Source organism: Martes martes, assembly GCF_963455335.1.
Source record: "Martes martes genome assembly, chromosome: 14".
In the NCBI taxonomy this organism is placed as follows: domain Eukaryota; kingdom Metazoa; phylum Chordata; class Mammalia; order Carnivora; family Mustelidae; genus Martes; species Martes martes.
In genome coordinates, this window is record NC_137902.1 from 71032871 (window position 1) to 71053306 (window position 20436).

Genomic DNA, 20436 nt, shown 5'->3' on the forward strand with positions numbered 1-20436 from the left:
ATTCATCTGAAATCCAAATGTCACTGAGCATCCTGTATTTTACTCCACAACCCTGGTAACCTCTGGATGATGCTGGAACATGTATGTAGGAGACAGTCAGCAGCAAATGGTCATTCTGTACAAAAAACGCTGGTTTTCAACCTTTATTAACTCTTTGCAGAATGTAAGGTGGTAACTAAGATCTACCTCTTGAAACACTTTATCTCTTCTTTTCAAAAGTCGGTGTAATTTAAAAATGTGCTCACAACACTGACAAGCTGTTTTAAACTTTGGTGACCTACACAATCTGATTTTTAAAGAGCAGGAAGTGTTGGGACTATTTCCACATTCCCTCACTTCTATGGCTCTTTCTTCTTTCGTACTCTATACAAAAGCGTAACACCACAGAAATCACTTAATTTTTTTTTAAATTTTATTTACTTATGTATTTATTTTTTTAGATTTTATTTATTTATTTGCCTGACAGAGAGTACAAGTAGGCAGAAGGGCAGGCAGAGAGAGAGGGGGAAGCAGGCTCCCTGCCGGAGCAGAGAGCCCGATAGCGGGACTCGATCCCAGGATCCCGGGATCACAACCTGAGCCGAAGGCAGCGTTTTTTGTTTTTTTTTTAAAGATTTTATTTATTTATTTGACAGATAGAGATCACAAGTAGGCAGATAGGCAGGCAGAGAGAGAGAGAGAGAGGAGGAAACAGGCTCCCTGGCCAGCAGAGAGCCCGATGCGGGGTTCAATCCCAGGACCCTGGGATCATGACCTGAACCAAAGGCAGAGGCTCTAACCCACTGAGCCACCCAGGCGCCCCACTTAAAAAATTCTTAAAGAAACTTTAATCACTTTGTTTCTGGAGCTCATTCCCCAGAATCAGGATGATGACACTCCCCAAGGCACTGCCAGCTCGGGCTGCGAGGATGCATGCAAAAGGAGCTGAGAACACACCGGACGTTTATTTTAAGATGTCAGTATGAAAGTTTAATTGGCTTTGGAAATAGATGTTAATTCTAATATAGGATTCATCTCAGTACCATTTTGAGTTATTGGTGATTTCCTAGGAATCTTTAATTAAAATCCAATAAATGTACATTAGCTAAAAGCAAATTTCCTAGGATTACCCAATGTGAACAAGACTAAAATAACTTTTACAGGGTTTTACTCAGCGATTTCCATGTTTATTAATTAAAAGCATCACTGAGATGGGGGACCTGGATGGCTCAGTCAGTTAAGTGTCCAACTGCTGGTTTTGGGTCAGGTCATGATCTCAGGATTGTGAGATCAAGCCCCACATCAGGCTCTGTGCTGTGTGGAGTCCACTTGAGATTCTCCCTCTTCTTTTGCCCTTCCTGCTGCTCACGCTCTCTAAAATAAATATTTTTTTAAAAAAAAATAAATAAAAGTATCACTGAATAATTCATATAAAAGTATCCAGCTGGGGCGCCTGGGTGGCTCAGTGGGTTAAGCCTCTGCCTTCGGCTCAGGTCACAATCTCAGGGTCCTGGGATCGAGTCCCATATCGGGCTCTCCGCTCAGCGGGGAGCCTGCTTCCTCCTCTCTCTCTCTGCCTGCCTCTCTGCCTACTTGTGATCTCTCTCTGTCAAATAAATAAATAAAATCTTTAAAAAAAAAAATAAAAAAAAAAATAAAAGTATCCAGCTGCCATTTTAAAAAAATCATTGCTTGTACATATCAAATATGAACATTATTTATAATCTAATTTTCACTTAGCTAATAACTTTGAAAATTTTTAAATATACAAAACATTTACCTAAAACTCATTAATGGTCAGGGCACGGTGTTCCTGCTGTGAGAAGGCTCCTTAAGAAAGATACCATTTACATAAGCCCCAAGTTTAAAAGACATTCTGAACATTTACAGAATGAATGAGGTTTAGAAAAATGCAATGCTTTGCTAAACAAACTAAAATTTTATTCAGAAACCAGAAGCATTATTAATATGTAAAAAACAGTGAAGTATATAATCTGCAAAATACTTGATTGGGGAAATGTTCCCTCCAAAAATAATGATGTAGAATAAAAGTTTAATTTTGAAAATATTAAAAACAAAAGAATTAACTGGCGAGTTAGTTAACCTCAATGATTTAAACACTTTTTCAATAGAACAGTAATGAAAGAGTCATCAGTGATTCTAGCCAAAGTTCCTATGTGGACATAAAATCAAGAACCTTGGATTTAGGTTGATAGCACCTGGAAAAAAAATGTGGTTATGCCCTTGTCAAACAGACAACCTTGAGCTATTCACTTATCTTCTCAGCTCCTTCACCCGGCATAAGGGATGACAACACACAGCAAATTAACTGCTATGTTATTTACGAGGCTCAGGCAAATGAGCTGTAACGAGGCTGCGCAGACCCTCGCGCCACTCTCATACGCATCAGCATGCCTCAGGCCTGTTTTGGCCATGCTCCACAAACTCCATTTGTCCTCTCACACAGGCTTAAGGCTTGGCTACATTTCAGTCTTCATAGCATGGGAACGCTGCCAGAAGTGATAAATGTGGTTCCCAAGTCTGGCCTCTCAAAAACTGGCCTGCTCCTCTGTGCTGTCTTCCCCCTCCTCCTTGGACAGTGAAATGCAGAGTACCAGTGGAAGACTGCAGACCCCGGAGGACCTAGGGAAGCCACCAGCTAGAAAGAACTCAGGTTCCTGCATGGCAGCATGAAGGGGAGTCCCCTGCAGACCCACGTTCTAGAAATAAAGCTGCATTATGTCCAGTGACTGAGACAAGAAGCTTATACCAACAGCTGGCCAACGTGATCAGTACACGGGCAAATAATAATTCACAGAGCCAAGCTGTTTCCAAATAAATGTGTGCCACAAAACTGCTACCATAAACAGAAAGATGATTACAAAGCATAGACTCAACTGCTGCCAGGTCATTGATATCATTGTAATACACCGACTTCTGCTAGGAGAGTCCAACATGATATAATGAAGTCCTGATAACTAACATTTCTAGAATATACATTATATGCCAAACACTACATCAAGCATATCATGTAACTGATTTCAGCTGAAACTCACACCAGGAGCACCTGTGTGGTTCAGTTGGTTGAGTGACAGACCCTTGATTTCAGCTCAGGGGTCATGAGATGAAGCCCCTTGCCCGCCTCCATGCTGGGCATGATGCCTGCTTAAGCTTAAGATTCTCTCAACAAATGTTGGAGAGGATGCAGAGAAAGGGGAACCCTCTTACACTGTTGGTGGGAATGCAAGCTGGTGCAGCCACTTTGGAAAACAGTGTGGAGATTCCTCAAAAAATTAAAAATAGAGTTACCCTATGACCCTGCAATTGCACTACCGTGTATTTACCCCAAAGATACAGATGTAGCTGGAGACAAGAGAAAATGGCAATTTGTTGTTTAATATATAGTTACAGTTATGCAAGGTAAATAGGTTCTAGAGATTTACTGGATAACATACTATCTATTATGTTAGCAAAACTGTACTACACACCTAAAAATGTTGTTAAGAGGGTAGATTTCATGTTAACTGTTCTAACCACACAAAAAAGTAGGGGGCAGGGAAGAAACTTTTGGAGGTGATAGGAATGTTTATTTCCTGGATTGTGATGACGGTTTCATGGGTGTATACATAGGTCCAAACTCATAAAACTGTATGCATTAAATATGTGCAGTTTTTGTACATCAAAAAAAAGATACAGATGTAGTGAAAAGAAGGGTCATCTGTACCCCAATGTTCATAGCAGCAATGGCCACAATCACCAAACTGTGGAAAGAGTTGAGATGCCCTTCAACAGATGAATGGATAAAGAAGATGTGGTCCATATATACAATGGAATATTATCCAGCCATTAGAAAGGATGAATACCCAACTTTTGTATCAACATGGACGGGCCTGGAAGAGATTACACTGAGTGAAATAAGTCAAGCAGAGAAAGTCAATTATCATATGGTTTCACTTACTTGTGGAGCATAAGAAATAACAGGGAGGACATTAGGAGAAGGAAAGGAAAAGTGAATTGGGGGAAATCAGAGGGGGAGGCAACCATGAGAGACTGTGGACTCTAGAAACAAACTGAGGGTTTTGGAGGGGAGTGGGGTGGGGGGCTAGGTGAGCCTGTGGTGGGTATTAAGGAAGGCAAGTACTACATGGAGCACTGGGTGTGTTGCATAAACAATGAATCTTGGAACCAATGAAAAAACTAAAATAAAAAGAATAATAAAACCTCAATGAGATTTAAAAAAAATTCTCTCTCTCTCTCTTCCTCTGCACCTCCCCCTCTGCACCCCCCCCAAATAAACTACAAAACAAAACAAAACAAAACAAAAAAACCTGACATCAAACCTACAAATCAGACATTATCATTGTCTCTACTGATAGAAAAATTAGGCTCTGGGAGGTTAAATAACTCACCCATATTCATCCAGCTTTCTATAGCAAAAAGACCTTGAACCATGTCTATGTAACAAAACCCGAGCAGTTACACATTCACTGACAGCATCACAGGATGCAGAAGAGCCAGAAAGGCAACTGGAACACCAGGAATCCAATCACAGCTCCAATGCTACAATTCACTGCGTGGACCCGAGCAAGCAATTTCACCTGACCGCACCTCACGTTTCTACACTTCATCCTAGTGGTATTTTTTTCCCCCAGGATTTAAAAAATTAAATTGCTCAGAGATGAAACACTTTCTATATCAGCTTTGTTCATGTTTATATGATTACCCCTGAAATAGAGGCTATTTCTTAGAATTCTAAACTTGTGACATCAGATGAAAGATTTAAGACAGGCATCAATCTGTTTCAGCATCCAGCTATGTAGAATACTATTATGAAGTCATCCCTTGGGAAAAGCAAAAGTCACAGTCCTGTGTTTAGGATTTTGAAACAAAATCCCTTTCTATGCTTTACAATGATTCAGAGATAATTTTGGTGAGTGTGTGTGTGTGTGTGTGTGTGTGTGAGAGAGAGAGAGGTATACCTAACAGGAGAAATAACTTGTTTTATAAGTAGGACTGCAAAGTGTCTTGTATATTCAGGACAGTTCCTATAACTAATGATTCTTGTCCTGCTTGCTATGTTGACTTTGTCAAAATGTCTTAAATGCCTTGTATTCACCTTCTTCCAATATTTTCTTTTTTATAATCAGCAGTCAGTTATTTTTAGGCTACAATTTTAATGCTTAAATCTCTAAAGTGGCACTAGGTGAGAACCACAGCAACACAAATAAAAATTAGGATAATCCTTGGGTTTTTTCTACAGGTTTGGCTGAGGAAAACACTGGAATGGGAGAATGAGAATTAGACATACTTGTTGTTCATATTCAAGAAAGGATAAAACTGTTCTCTGGCTAGAATCCCAGGTCCTGGACTATTAATCATCTTCAGAGAAAGCTTCAGATCAGTACTCCTTCTCTGAAAGTCAGCCAATCAGTGACAGCCCCTTGTCTGTATAAGAACAAATCAGCAAGCATCTCATTCCAGTGCTCATGTTTCTGAAAGGCAGACATTCATAATCACCTTCCTCCCAAATCACACTAACACAGATGCAAATCTATCAAGCCCTAACCACTTGTGCTTCTTAGAATGGTCCCTGAATACAGACACGTCTCCCCAAAACTTTATATAAGATGGACAAGACTGTGCCTTCAAAGTACATCTGTCCCTTGAATCAGGCAAATGGAAAGTTCTCTTTTATCTCAGATGTGAACTCGATTTATTGATTCACATTTTCCCCAGTCTTTGAATAGTTCATCACATTTACAGTGAGGTATGAGATGCAATCTCCAGTTCTTCTGGTGATGGCTATTAACTTTTATTTGTGTATGTTTGAAATCCAGAATGCCAAAATGCTAGTTAGTATATATTCGTTAGTGTATATGGATACATTTTCTGAATAATGAACATTTCTTAAAGAAAAGCCCTTTTGAAGTATGTAATTTGTACAGTGTGCAATTATTTATTCAATATTAAAAATAGTGGAAAGTCAGCTATAAATCTGCATATACTGACAGCTAAGAATGTCACATGTATAATTTATTTATCTAGTACTAAGAAAGCGATAAAATAGAAACTTTAATAGAGAAATTCAGATGCAGATGAAATAATCACAAAAGAAGTTGTACTAACGTTCTGCACCATATAATATTATCACTTTTGCAGCTCAAGTGATTGACTTTACCATACCAGAAGTAATTTCAAATTCCAAAAGTTTTCAATCTCCACAAAGAAATAATAGTAGAATATTACAGATATTATCAAAGACCTAAATGTCTCTCTTTTTCTATGGCATAGCCAAGGAAGTATCATAATGCAAAATTAATTTTTTTGTTAGTACAATATTTTTTCTTGTGAAAAAGTCTCCCTTATAAGGCTATTGTGAATAAAACAGTATCCACTCGAGTCTTCCAAAAATTATTTGCAGACAGTCTCATAGTGAGTTAGGAGTTAATGAGAAGATTTGCATTGTTTTTGGTGAGACTAGGACATTCCTGTGAAAGTCCATGTAAAGGTGTGGATGTGTTTATACAAAGTTGAAGCGAAGCATGACTGATTCTAGGGAAAATGTTGACTGCTTTTCTCACATTTTGCATAATGTTGTTCAAATGGCATCTCATGTCCTATCAACACTGAAGTCATTATCACAAAATTGTCCTCTTCCTTCAGTAATTATACTGTTTGAACAGAACAATTAAAGTAATTTTATAATTTCGTTACCAGTAAGTATTGTTCAATTCTCTTGCATTCAAAAACCAATTTGGGATCTGTAAAAAATGCAGTTGACAGTCACATGCAAAAGAATTAAACCAGATTACTGTCTTACACCGTGCAGAAAAATTAACTCAAAATGGACTAAAGACTTGAATGTAAGACCTGAAGCCATTAAACTCCTAGAAGAAAACATAGGTGGTAAGCTCCTTGACACTGGTCTTGGCAATGAGTTTTCGGATTGGATCCAAAAGCAAAAGCAACAAAAGGAAAAACTAATAGGTGACACCACATCAAATTAAAAAAGCTTCCGCACAGCAAAGGAAACCATCAAAAATGAAAAGGCAGCCTGCTGAAGATAAGAAAATATCTGCAAAGCATGTATCTGATAAGGGTTTAATATCCAAAATATATAAAGAACGCCTACAACTCAATGGCAAAACAATTCAGTTAAAAAATGGGCAGAGGATCTCAATAGACATTTCTCCAAAGAAGACATCCAGATGGCCAACAAACACATGAAAAGATGCTCAATATCACTGTCAGGGAGATGCAAATCAAAACCACAACGACATACCACCTCACGCCTGTTAGAAAATGGCTATCATCAAAAAGACAAGAAATAACAAGTTTTGGTGAGGGTGTTGGAAAAAAGGAAACCTCTGTACACTATTGGTGAACATGTAAATTGGTACTACTATCTCTATGGAAAACAGTATGGAGGTTCCTCAACCCCTTTAAAATAGAACTACCATATGATCCAGCAATTCTACTTCTAGAAATTTATCCAAAGAAAACAAAAACATTAATTCAAAACGACATATGTACCCCAATGTTTATAGTAGCATTATCTACAACAGCCAAACTATGGAAACAGTCTAAACATCCACTGGCTGATGAATGGATAGAGAAGATGGGATATATATATACATAATGGAATACCATTCAGCCATAAAAAAGAATGAAATTTTGACATCTGTGACAACACAGACGGAAAAGACATGCTATGTGAAAGAAAGCAGAGAGAGAAGGCAACTACCATATGATCTCAAATGTGGAATTTTAAAACAGCAACAAGAATAATAAAACCAAGCAAATGCATACTGAGAACAGACTGGTAGTTTCCCGAGGCTGGAGGTGGGGAGGGGGAGAAATAAGTGAAGATAGTCCAAATGTACAAACTTCTAGCTATAAAATAATTAAGACACGGGGATGTAATGTACAGTGTGGTGAATATAGCTAATAGTACTTCATTTCTGAAATAAGCAGTTAAAAGAGTACATCTTGAAAGTCCTCATCTCAAGGGAAAAAAAACCCTTCTAACAGAAAAACCTTAAAACTGTGTGTGGTGATGGATGTTAACAAGATTTACTCTAGTGATGGTTTTGCAAAATATACAAATAGCCAATCATGATGTTGTACACCTGAAATTAATATGACATCATATGCCATTGTACCTCAACAACAACAAAACAGAAGGCAAGCAACAACAATATAGAAGGCAAGAACAAAACACACACACACACAATAAAAGAAATGCAGTTGAGAGATACCTGAGTTCACCTGAAGAACTAAAATTATACTTCACTTCTTTTTAAAAAATTCTTGTTGACTTTTTACATATCTATCAAGGCCTACTTACTTCTCATTCATAGTTCCCAAAATCTCATTAGTGGTAGCATCACGCCACTTGAGAAGCACAACCAGTGTTACTCATGTATTTCATTGCTCAAAGGCATTTGTTGGGTACATTCATGAAAGAACTGTAATGTTGCAGACAATAAGTATTAAGACTGTATTCAAAAGCCACAACATCACTTATTAACAGGGAAAGAAATTCCACTTTGAAGTGGATAATTATTATGCCATGAAAGATGGCATTATGTGCTTCAACAAATCAAATTTATAGAGCAATTCTCAGAGTTGTGAACTTTCAGCCAGTACATGTTTACTATGCTGGCTCATGGTTTTCTTATTAATAAAGATTCAGTGGGAAAAAGCATGAATTAAGTTGAATGTGGCCACTGAAGAAGCTATGCTGTGATGGAAACGGAACATATAATGCAAAGGCATGGAAATTTCATCAATAAATTCTGCAAAACAAGGATTGTTAGAAAGAAATCATCAGAGAAACACAATTAAAAAAAGAGGTCTGCTATTTAGAGACATAATTTATTTCACATTAACAACTTTTTTTAATATAAGTGTGGCCCATGCAATATTTTTATTTCAATGAGTATATGCATAGGCAATTTGGAATAATTCAGACTTAACAATGCATCCTGCACCTTTTTTGTTTTTTGCTAAATCTGGTAACAGTCTCTGTAACACTGTTTTTAAATGCAAATAAAGCAACTGACTCACTTTGGATATTAAGACAAACTACGTATTGAATAAAAAGTCTGTTTTAAATGTAACAATATCAGGAAGAAGAACAAATGAAGAAAAAGCTCATCTCTGCTGAATCAGGTAAGACTGAAGAGTTACTCCTTGAGGGTTCTTCAGCAAATAGCTCCATTTTGAGAGGATGCCTCAAGGCAGAGTTCAGCCTTGACAATGTGAACAAGTCAAATGATGAAGTTCTCAAGACTTATGAATTCTGTAATGCCTGGGTGGCTCTGTCTGGTAAGCATCTGCCTTTGGCTCAGGTCTTGATCTCAGGGTCCTAGGATCCAGGCCCACATTAGGCTTGTTGCTGAGCAGATAGCCTGCTTTTCCCTCTCCCTCTGTCCCTACCCCTGCTTGTGCTCAAGCCCTCTCTCTCTCTCAAATAAATACATAAAATCTTAAAAAAAGAAACTTATGAATTCTAAGCCATCGCCATACTATGGGGAGAAGAAATTCCCTTCCTGAGAAATCCCCAATCCAGGCAAAATGTAAAAGAACAGGGAGATGGGTGACTGATGAAATCCGATCTTTTCCTTATCCCCATGACATAAAATAAACTAGATTTCTTTCCATTACAGTAATCTGTATTCTGATTATGCCATATAAGTCGGGAAGCAAAAAACGAAACAGTCTTTTTGTGATATACTTATGATAATGAAAAATTAATTTTGTAATTAAACTTCAGTTAAGTCAAGATCTGAAACAATAATCTTTGACCATGCATAGCCCTCCTGTAGGTAATGTATTCTTTTAATTTCAAGATTATGTACAATATGATTCCCCTTGATTGTTGATCTTGAAGGCAAAACCTCTCTATCATATACTTCTACCTTCAGAGCTATGAGTTTTTATATTCAATCTAAACTGGAGTTTATGCTACCTTTACATTTTAACATTCGTATTTTATAGTTTAATTTGACCTCAAATAAAGTGTGGGTTAGCAGCTCTGTGAAATATTGAGTGGCTTATAGGAATGATCTAGGAGTTCTTATTTTGAACCCTGTGACTGCTTTCAAAATATAGATTTGACAAATCATCTTGAATTTTATCATCTGTCTTTAGTGGGCACTTATAAAAATAAACTGTTCCTCCATCTTCGTGATTCATTACTAACTGTGCTTATGAATCTACGTGGATCACCAAAGAAATGATTCTGTTCCATTTGGATCATAGATATAGGTGCTGAGAAAGAGAAAGGAAGAAAGAAAGGGACAGAAGGAGGTAGGGAGGATGGGAGGGAAGGTCTACTAAACCTGTGGGTGATAATACAGTGTATTAGGATACTCTCAGGGTATCATTCCATGCACATTCACCCTACACAGGTTATGATGCCACTCAAATACTTCTAAACAACTTGAGGTTGGAACTGTCACACATCCCAATGTTAATTGAGATTTCTTCCAATGATGTTACTATGAGGAATATGAGATAAGGAACTCATCTAAAAGCTGTGTCAAATCTGCCCTGGATCAAGTTATCGAGTTAGAATAGGGGAGAAGATAAGAACAGAATTTACCTTTCTTAATTAGATTAAATCCAAAGGGTAAAATCAGTCTACATCTTGTCTTGACCACCAGAGCTACTCAGGCTCTAACACCATCATGGGAGCTGAAACTTGACACCAGCCTCACCAGCATCTGGTCAGGGCTCAATTGAGAGTGGTGCTTTCTTGCTTACAAATACATGAGAGCATGTAGAAAGCTCCAGGATTTTGCCCAGGGTGACACGCTTCACAGTTAGTTCCCCTTTATACTCAGAAACAAGCATCTTGGCTTTAGGTTTGGCTTATTATTCTCCATAACTATTTTAAGGGTCAATTCTGAGGGAGCTGATGAGTCCTCTGTCCTTAAATCCCTGCCACAAACCCCATCAGCCTCAGAGTGAATGTCTCTAAATATTAATTTTTATGCCCATATCTTTACCCCACTAGATAACAAATCTTGGTAAAGTCTAGGCTCATCTGGGTTTTATCCCCATTCAGAGCTTGTCTGCTACTTGATGCATACTTACACTTTATCCAACTTTAATATCTATCTTTATTTCTCAGTCTACCTCCCTACAAACTCAATATGGCCATTTTTTCTCACCTCCACTATGTTCAATTAGCTTTCTGTTCCTGTGACATGAATTAGATAACACAAGTTCTAGTCTAAGAAACACCTTTGGGCATGTCTCTATGACTAATGACCAAATGGTGACCATTTTGTGTCTATAAGAGAAAATGAGAGGCTTGATATTTCTAGTCTTTCTAAACTAACATGCTTTATATTTTCAGCACTCTAAATAACATGACACCCACCTGGCATTTATTCCTCAAACACCTTTTGCATGCTGTGTGCTACCAAACCAATGTTGCAAATGGTCGGTCAGTCCTAGCCTGCAGACACTTTTTCACATGAACCATACATTCTTCACCTACATAATTTTTAAATTATTTGTAAACACTTAAAATTTGTGAAAATTGCCATGTAAGTCATTCTCACAATTTGAATAATTGGAATATCTGGAAACACTGGCCTCTTTCCCACATGCCATTATCCCCACTGCCACAGTCTGCACTACTCCCTGCTGTCTACACCAAAGTATAATGTTGATCGCAACACCATTCTTATTTTTATAGTAATGGTAAACAGAAAACAGTTAAAATTTCTCTTGTGCCCAACTCTGTCAGAAACCAAGAAATAAAACAGGGACATATTTAGGAAAAACAGAAAAGCATATATGTTTCTTAAAGAACACCAACCTCTTTAATAGACAAAAAAAAATTTCTTCCTGTGAAAGAAATGCTCGTGGCTTGTTGCACTCATGCTACTTGTGTATCTCCTATAAGTATTGTTCTTAGATTCTGCTATGGACAAAGAATCTGTGAACTATGGCCAAATCCAACCCATTGCCCTCTTTGTAAATAAAGTTTTATCAACAAATAGTCATGCTCATTCTCTTGCATATTGTCTTTGACTGCTTTCACATACAATGTAAGAGCTATATAGTTCCACTGTAGCTCTCTCAAAGACATTTAAGGCTTTAAGACATTTAAATGTCTCCCAAAGACATTCACTAACTGTCCCTTTACAGAAAGTTTGTTGATTCCTGCTATAGGATAAACAATATCCAGGAAAAAGATGGCAGCTCCAAATTTGATGGATCTTAAAATAAAAAATATGGGGTCACCTGGGTGGCTTGGTCAGTTAAACACCTGCCTTTGGCTCAGGTCATGATCTCAGGGTCCTGGGATCGAGCCCCAAGTTGGGAATCCCTGCTCAGTGGGGAGCCTCTGCCTGCTGTTCACCTTGCTTATGCGCTCATTCTCTCCCTTAAATAAATAATCTCTAAAAAAAACACAAAAATATGAATAGCAATAATGTAAACTGCATGTAATCAAGTACCAAATTTCTTGAGAAACATTTATAAGCACAGTAAAACTTACAAAAAGTGAGAGATGAAGATTAAGTAAACAGTTTGGAAAAGAATTCTAAAAGACACATTGGTGAGGATAGCTAATGAATGTATTTTAAGGATATGTTACAAACTAAATGTAAGTATCTCCAATTTTCCTTGGTTAGAAAGTTCCTGTATAGGGGCGCCTGGGTGGCTCAGCAGGTTGGGGCCTCTGCCTTCGGCTCGGGTCATGATCCCAGGGTCTTGGGATCGAGCCCCATGTCGGGCTCTCTGCTCGGTGGGGAGCCTGCTTCCTCCTCTCTCTCTCTCTCTGCCTGCTTCTCTGCCTACTTGTGATTTCTGACTGTCAAATAAATAAATAAAAAAAATTAAAAAAAAAAAAGTTCCTGTATAAAGCTCCTGCTTAAAAACAAAAAACAAAAAAAAAAAAAAAAAGAAAGAAAAAAAAGAAAACAACACTTTTAATTATATTTCTATGGAACATATATGGAGACAGATGACACTAGTAAAATGAAAGACATAGAAGCTAGGAAAGGAATGTCTTTAACAGAATTTGTTGTTTTCATTTTTATATTTCCCAATGGAATGTGGATTTATATATTTTGACTTGTAAAATTTCATGACGGAAAATAAGATACTGTCTCAATATCAAAATAAGACATTGGCAAAGACATGAATACATTCTCTATGTACATATCATTGTCAAATTAAATCATTTTATGATATATTTAATAAAGTTCTTCACTTTTTCCAATGATTTCAAAATACAGCCTTTAGCAAATAAAACAGTTTTATCATAGAGAAAAGTAGAAAAAGCACTATGAGCATTTCCCATTTATGATATGTCAATACAGTAGTATATCTATCAGACTTTACGTGGCATCAACAAAGTAGGGTAAAAACAGATTCTTCACTTTCTAACTGATAAATAGAAGGAAGATTTTTTTTCAAGAAAAAGTTTTTTGAGAGGAAACTTAATTATGATTTGGTTTATAAATTTTACAGTCTTTCAAAAATAAACAGAGAGTCTGTTCCTTAAAGAACCATCAATTCTACAAGATGCTAGAGATATAGGGCTCTTAAATGAAGTGAAACAACAGTAATCATGTTTGAGTCAACGCTACGGCAAATGAATCAATACAAGATGGTATCTATACCATTTATCTCCTCATTTGATATGAAAGAAAATCAATCACATAATCACATTATCTCTGAAGTGTCAAAAAGGCAGAGTAAGTGGAACTGGCTATGTGAGACAAAGGACATGCCAGGATGGGTGAGATGCTGACCCACACTGCACCTTCACATGGAAGAGATGCTTGAGAGAAAACGATTTCTCTAGAAATGACTGACATCCATGAATGTAAAGACTCTCTTACTATGTTTGTCTTCTTTTCTGATCTGTAACTCTTTTCTTGCAGAAATATACAAACAAGAAGAGCTATGGTTACAAAAATAAGAATTCAGTGCCGAAATTAAGTAGGTTGCTGAAGGATACTACTTCTCAGTTCCTAAGAAATAAAAAACACCAGAAAGCAGCAATGTGGAGGCTCTCCTGGAAGAAAACATATCTATCCTAGTTCTAAAAGATGAGTCGAGGTTATGCAGTTGAAAAGGCTCTAGGGATGGTGGAGGAAAGAGGGGAATGCTGCAGAAACAGAGCAAAAAAGACACAGGTAAGGGATACAATCATCCACTGTGTCACCAAATCTCAAATGGAGAGCCACATTTTCCACCAGGTTGTCCCCATTATGTTCTCAATATTTCAATGTCATTCTGCTTTTTTTTTAATATTTTATTTATTTATTTGACAGAGATCACAAGTAGGCAGAGAGGTAGGCAGAGAGAGGGGGTGAAGCAGGCTCCCCACTGAGCAGAGAGCCCGATGTGGGGCTCGATCCCAGGACCCTGGGATCATGACCTGAGCCGAAGGCAGAGGCTCTAACCCACTGAGCCACCCAGGCGCCCCCATTCTGCTTTTTATTTATGGGCCCAGAAAAGTGTGTGTGGGTCCTGTTCTCTAAGTATAGTAAACACCCAGCAGAGTGCCCAGAACAATTCTTAGAACAGAGTAGGTGCCTGATCAATCTTTAATTGAAAATAAGTAAAATAAATAAATAAATAAATGTTTATATCACAGAATGTTTTCAGGTTTTCACATTTTTTTCTTGCCTAGTTCACTGCAATCGATTCTTAACTAGTTTCCCTGCCTCCTATTCTATTTATCTCCTCTAAACTGTGAATGAGATTATAACATTTTTTGATATAAAAAAAACAACTTTTTAGAATCTTCCAATGATTGATCTTCATAACTCCGACATATTGCTGTGATGACATAAAAAGAGAAAAAAACACTTGAAAAGCAATTTTACACTAAATAGTAACACGTTTTCTTTATTAATTTCACTCCTGAAAATCTATTTACATAGGGATATGATTCCAAATATAGAATATTAAAGTTAGGTCCAAAAGTTGTTCATTGTAACAAAAATCACAGTAGTAAAAAATTCTAATAATCTAAATATATAACAATAAGTAGACACTACTGAAATTCTGGCATTTTCTCTCAATGCAGTGATAGTAAAAACATTAGAAGTGATAACATGAGAAATAGTCTTAATGTACCAGTGCTAACAACAGCACAAGTTAAAACAGAATTTAAATTTTTATAAACAATTTCAATACATATCTGCGATTTTACATATTGCATAATTCATATTCATCCATTCAGATATACCTTATACTTACATGTATGTTAAAACCATGATATGATATAATGTACATAATGTAATGTATATAATGTAATATGATATATATGTATAATAAGGTTATATATGTGCATAGAAAATTGTGGAAAACAACACAATTAACATTTTTAACTTTATCCTCTGAAGTGAGAACATTTTCAATCTTTGTATTATGTAGTTAAGGCTTTTCTGGACTATTATAATGAGTGTGTATTTTAATAATAATTTAAAAACTCAAGATCAAGAACTGCCAGGGAAGATGGCAGAGGAGGATCTTAGGCTCACCTTGTCCCATGGAAACAACTACATCACACCCACATGAGTGTAAATAATCCAGGGACTGACCAGAAGACTGGCAGAACAGACTCTCCACAGCTAAATGCAGGGAAGAGGACATACTGAAAACAGTAGGAAGGGTACCAACCAGACAGTACCTGACCAGACAGTCGGGAACCAAGCTGACCCACAACTGCCCACAGAAGGAGGGTCACTGCAGGCATGAAGAGGGGAAAGGAGCAGACCCTACACCAGACACCCAGGCACAGGGGATCTGCACTGAAAGACTAAGCCCCATAACATTTGGCCTTGGAAACCAGAGGGACTTAATTTCTCCAATTCTTATCAACAGCAAGGCTTAACACCTGGAACTTTAAAAATCAGCTGCCCAGCTCTGCAAGAGCCAGAGGGTGAGAGGAAATGGAGTCCCCACTGTTAAACACACAGCAGAGCAAAGAACCCCACTGAGATATAATAAAGCAACAGCAGTTTGAAAAACACCCAGGGTACACTAGAAGGGGATCTGTTTACTCATCTCAGCATATGTGCTGAGTAGGACAGTGACCTTTGGGAGACTTCTCAAATAACAAATGGCACCTGCCATTTCCCTCCCCTGTCCCCCAGCCTAGATACATGGACACCTACGCGAACAAGCAGAGCAAACACTCCACCTAGCTTGCTCACAGCTCTCCCTACTCCCGGACACTTCTGTTGACCCACCCTCTCCAATGCACCCTCAGTAGCAGTTCCCCAAATCAGCACCAGGTCCCCTCCCACAGCCAACCTGCACAAACCTCATTAATACTGTGCATCCTGCTCCCACACTTTCTGCAAACCCATGCAACCCTCCCCGCATTCCAAATTCAGGAATCTTCCCAGTGGAGCCACAGGCCTACCAGTGTGCAAACAGCAACAACAGTGATTCTTGCTCCAAGCTGAGAAGAAGATAACCACACACACCAGTGTGACTGCACCCAGAGCAATGGTTAGGGGTAGACATCTGGTCTGACTGCAGGCCCTGCCCACCAATGAAACCCTCCCAGAGGACAATACAAGGAGAAACTCCTGCAGTTTGGTGCTACAGCATCTCTGGCAAATGCCTGGTCTGACCCAACCCAAACAAAGGGTGGCTCCAGACTAGTCTTTTAACAACACAGGGACTAAACACTGCCCACAACAGGCAAAGAGATTCACTGGACTAAAGTGGACTAAAGAGACAACAACTGGATGCACATAACACACACAGGAGACAGCCTGAAACTACCAGGTTTTAATGAACAGGGGACTCTGCATTGCAGGGCACCTCCTCTCCATAAGGCCACTATTTGCAAGAGCAGGAGACGTAACTGACTTCCCCAATACATATAGAAACAAACACAGAGAGTTAGACAAAAGGGGAGACAGAGAAATATGTTCCAAACAAAAGAATAGAACAAAATCAAAGCAAGAGATCTAATCAAAACAAACATAAGTAATATGCCTGACAGAGAATTTAAAATAATGATCATAAAGATATTCACTGGACTTGAGAAAAGAGTGGAGTAACTAATGAGAATTCAAATAAAAATTAAAAAAACAACAACAGCAGACTTTTAACTATATAGAATAAATAGATGGTTACCAAAAGGGAAGTAATTAAGGGAAAGGGTTAAATCAGTGATGGGGAGTAAGGATTGCACCTGTTGTGATGAGCACCGGATATTGCATGCAAGTGTTGATTCACTATATTGTGCAACTGAAATTTATATTACACTGTATGTTAACTAACTGGAATTTAAATAGAAATTTAAAGAATAATGATAATTATTTAAAAGACTGAAACACATACAGAAGAATGAATCAGAGATAAAGAGCTCAATAACTGAAATTGGAAATACAGTAGATGGGATGCACAGCAGACTAGAGGAAGCAGAACAGATCAGTGACCTGGAGGATAGAGTAATGGAAAGTAAGCAAGAGGAACAGGAGACAGAAAAAAATAATAGGAGTAAATGAAAATAGATTAAGGGAACTCAGCACGCCATCAGGCATAAAAACATTCACATTATAGGAATCTCAGAAAGAGAAGGAAGAAAGGGGGCAGAAAATTTGTTTGAAAACTTCTGGAATCTGGGTAAAGAAACAGTCAGATCCAGGAGGCACAGAGGGCTCCCAACAAAAATTGACCCAAGGAGGTCCACACCAAGACATGTAGTTATTAAAATGGCAAAAGTAGTGACAAAGAGAGACTTTTAAAAGCCACAAGAGAAAAGAAAACGGTGGCATACAGAAGAAAAACCCTATATATAAGGCTATCAGCTGATTTTTTCAGCAGAAACATCGCAGGCCAGAAGGAAATGATATGATATATTCAAAGGACTTAAAGAAAAAATCTGTAGCCAAATATATTCTATCCACTGAGGCTATCATTTAGACTAGAAAGAGAGATAAAGAGTTTCCCAGACAAACAAAAGCTCAAGGAAGTCATGACCACTAGACTACTAGTGGTGACTACTAGTCACCACTAGACTAGACTACTAGTTATGACCACTACCCAGCCATACAAGAAAGGTTAAAGGGGATTCTGAGTGAAAAGGAAAGACAGACTATAAGCATGAATAAGAAAAGTAGGAAGCACAAAAGCAGTAAAATTAAGTATATCTATAAAAATCAGTCAAGAGATTCACAAAATTAAAGGATGTAAAGTGTGACATCATGTACCTAAAACGTGATAGGGAGAGGAATAAAAATTTAGTGTTTTTAGAATGAGTTCGAACCTCAGTGACCATCAACTTAATAGTAGTAACTGTTAAATCCACAGGATGTTATATATAAGTCAAAAACCATTAACAGATATAGAAAAAGTAAAGACAAGAATAAAGACAGTAAACCACAAGAAAAGAAAGCAAGAGAAGAAAGGAACAGAGGGGGCACCTGGGTGGCTCAGTGGGTTAAAGCCTCTGCCTTCAGCTCAGGTCATGGTCCCAGGGTCCTGGGATCCAGCCCTGCATCGGGCTCTCTGCTCAGCGGGGAGCCTGCTTCCTCTTCTCTCTCTACCTGCCTCTCTGCCTACTTGTGATCTCTGTCTGTCAAATAAATAAATAAAATCTTAAAAAAAGAAAGAAAGAAAGAAAGAAAGAAAGAAAGAAAGAAAGAAACAGAGAAGAACTACAAAACAACCATAAAACAAGAAATAATATGGCACTAAATACATAGCTATCAATAATTATATTGAATTTAAATGGACCAAACACATCAACCAAAATCTATAGGGTGACAGAATGCATACAAAAGGAAGATCCATCAATATAATGCCTATAAAAGACTATTTTTGGATCTAAAATCACATGAATATTGAAAGTAAAGGGCTTGGGGCACCTGGGTGGCTCAGTGAGTTAAGCCTCTGCCTTCGGCTCAGGTCATGATCTCAGCGTCCTGGGATCGAGCCCTGCATCGGGCTCTCTGCTCAGTGGGGAGCCTGCTTCTCTCTCTCTGCCTGCCTCTCTACCTACTTGTGATCTCTCTGTCAAATAAATAAATAAAATCTTAAAAAAAAAAAAAAAAGAAAGTAAAGGGCTGAAAAAATACTTATCATGCAAATGGAAGTGAAAAAAGAGCAAGGGTAGCAATACTTGTATCAAACAAAATAGACTTTAAAACGAAGACTGTAATGAGACAAAGAATACTATATAATCATAAAGGGGACAATCCAGCAAGAAGATATAATAATTTTAAGTATTTATGCAACCAACATGGGAGCACCCAGATACCTAAAACAATTAATAACAAACATAAAGAAACTAACCAATAGTAATACAAAAATAGGAGGGGACCTTAACACCCCACTTACACCAACAGATAGATCATCTAAACAGAAAATCAATCAGGCAACAGTGGTTTTGAACAACACATTGATCAGATGGATTTAATAGACATATTCAGAACATTCCATCCTAAAACTGGAATACACATTCAAGTGCACGCAGAACAATCTCCAGAATAAATCACATGTCAGGCCACAAAACAACTCTCAACAAATTGGAAAAGACTGAAGTCATACCATACATCTTTTCTGACCACAACATTATTAAAGTAGAAATCAACCACAAGAAAAAAAGTCTGCAAAGAATACAAATACATGAAAGTTAAATGACATGCTACTAAACAATGAATGGGTCAACCATAAAATAAAAGAGGAAATTAAAAAATACACAGAGACAAATGAAAATGAAACACATTGGTCCAAAAACTTTGGAATGCAGCAAAAATGGTCTAAAAAGTAAGTATATGGCAATACAGGCCTACCTCAAGAAGCAAAAAAAGTCTCAAATAAACAACCTAACCTTACACCTAAAGGAGCTAGAAAAAGAAGAACAAACAAAACCCAAACCAGGAGAAGGAAAAAAATAATAAAACTTAGAAAAGAAACAAATGATATAGAAACTAAAAAACAAAACAAAAAAAGCAACCAACAACAGAACAGATCAATGAAACCAGGAGAGTGATCTTTGAAAAGAAAAACAAAATTAATAAACTGTTAACCAGACTCATTAAAAGAGAAAGAAATCAACAACATTAGAAATGAAAGAGTAGAAATAATAACTGACACCACAGAAATCACAAAGGATTATAATAGAATATTATGAAAAATTATATGCCAACAATTGAACAAGGTAGAAGAAATGGATAAATTCCTAGAAACATATACATACCAAAACTGAATCAGGAAGAAACAGCAAACTTGAACAGACCAATTACAAGCAATAAAATTGAATCAATAATCAAAAAACTCCCAAAAACAAAAGTCTAAGACCAGATGGCTTCACATGCAAATTCTACCAAACATTTAAAGGGAAGAGGGGATTTAATAACTATTTTTCTAAAATTATTCCAAAAAATAGAAAGAGAAGGAATAAGTGCTTCCAAATCCATTCTATGAGGTCAGCATCACACTGATTTCAAA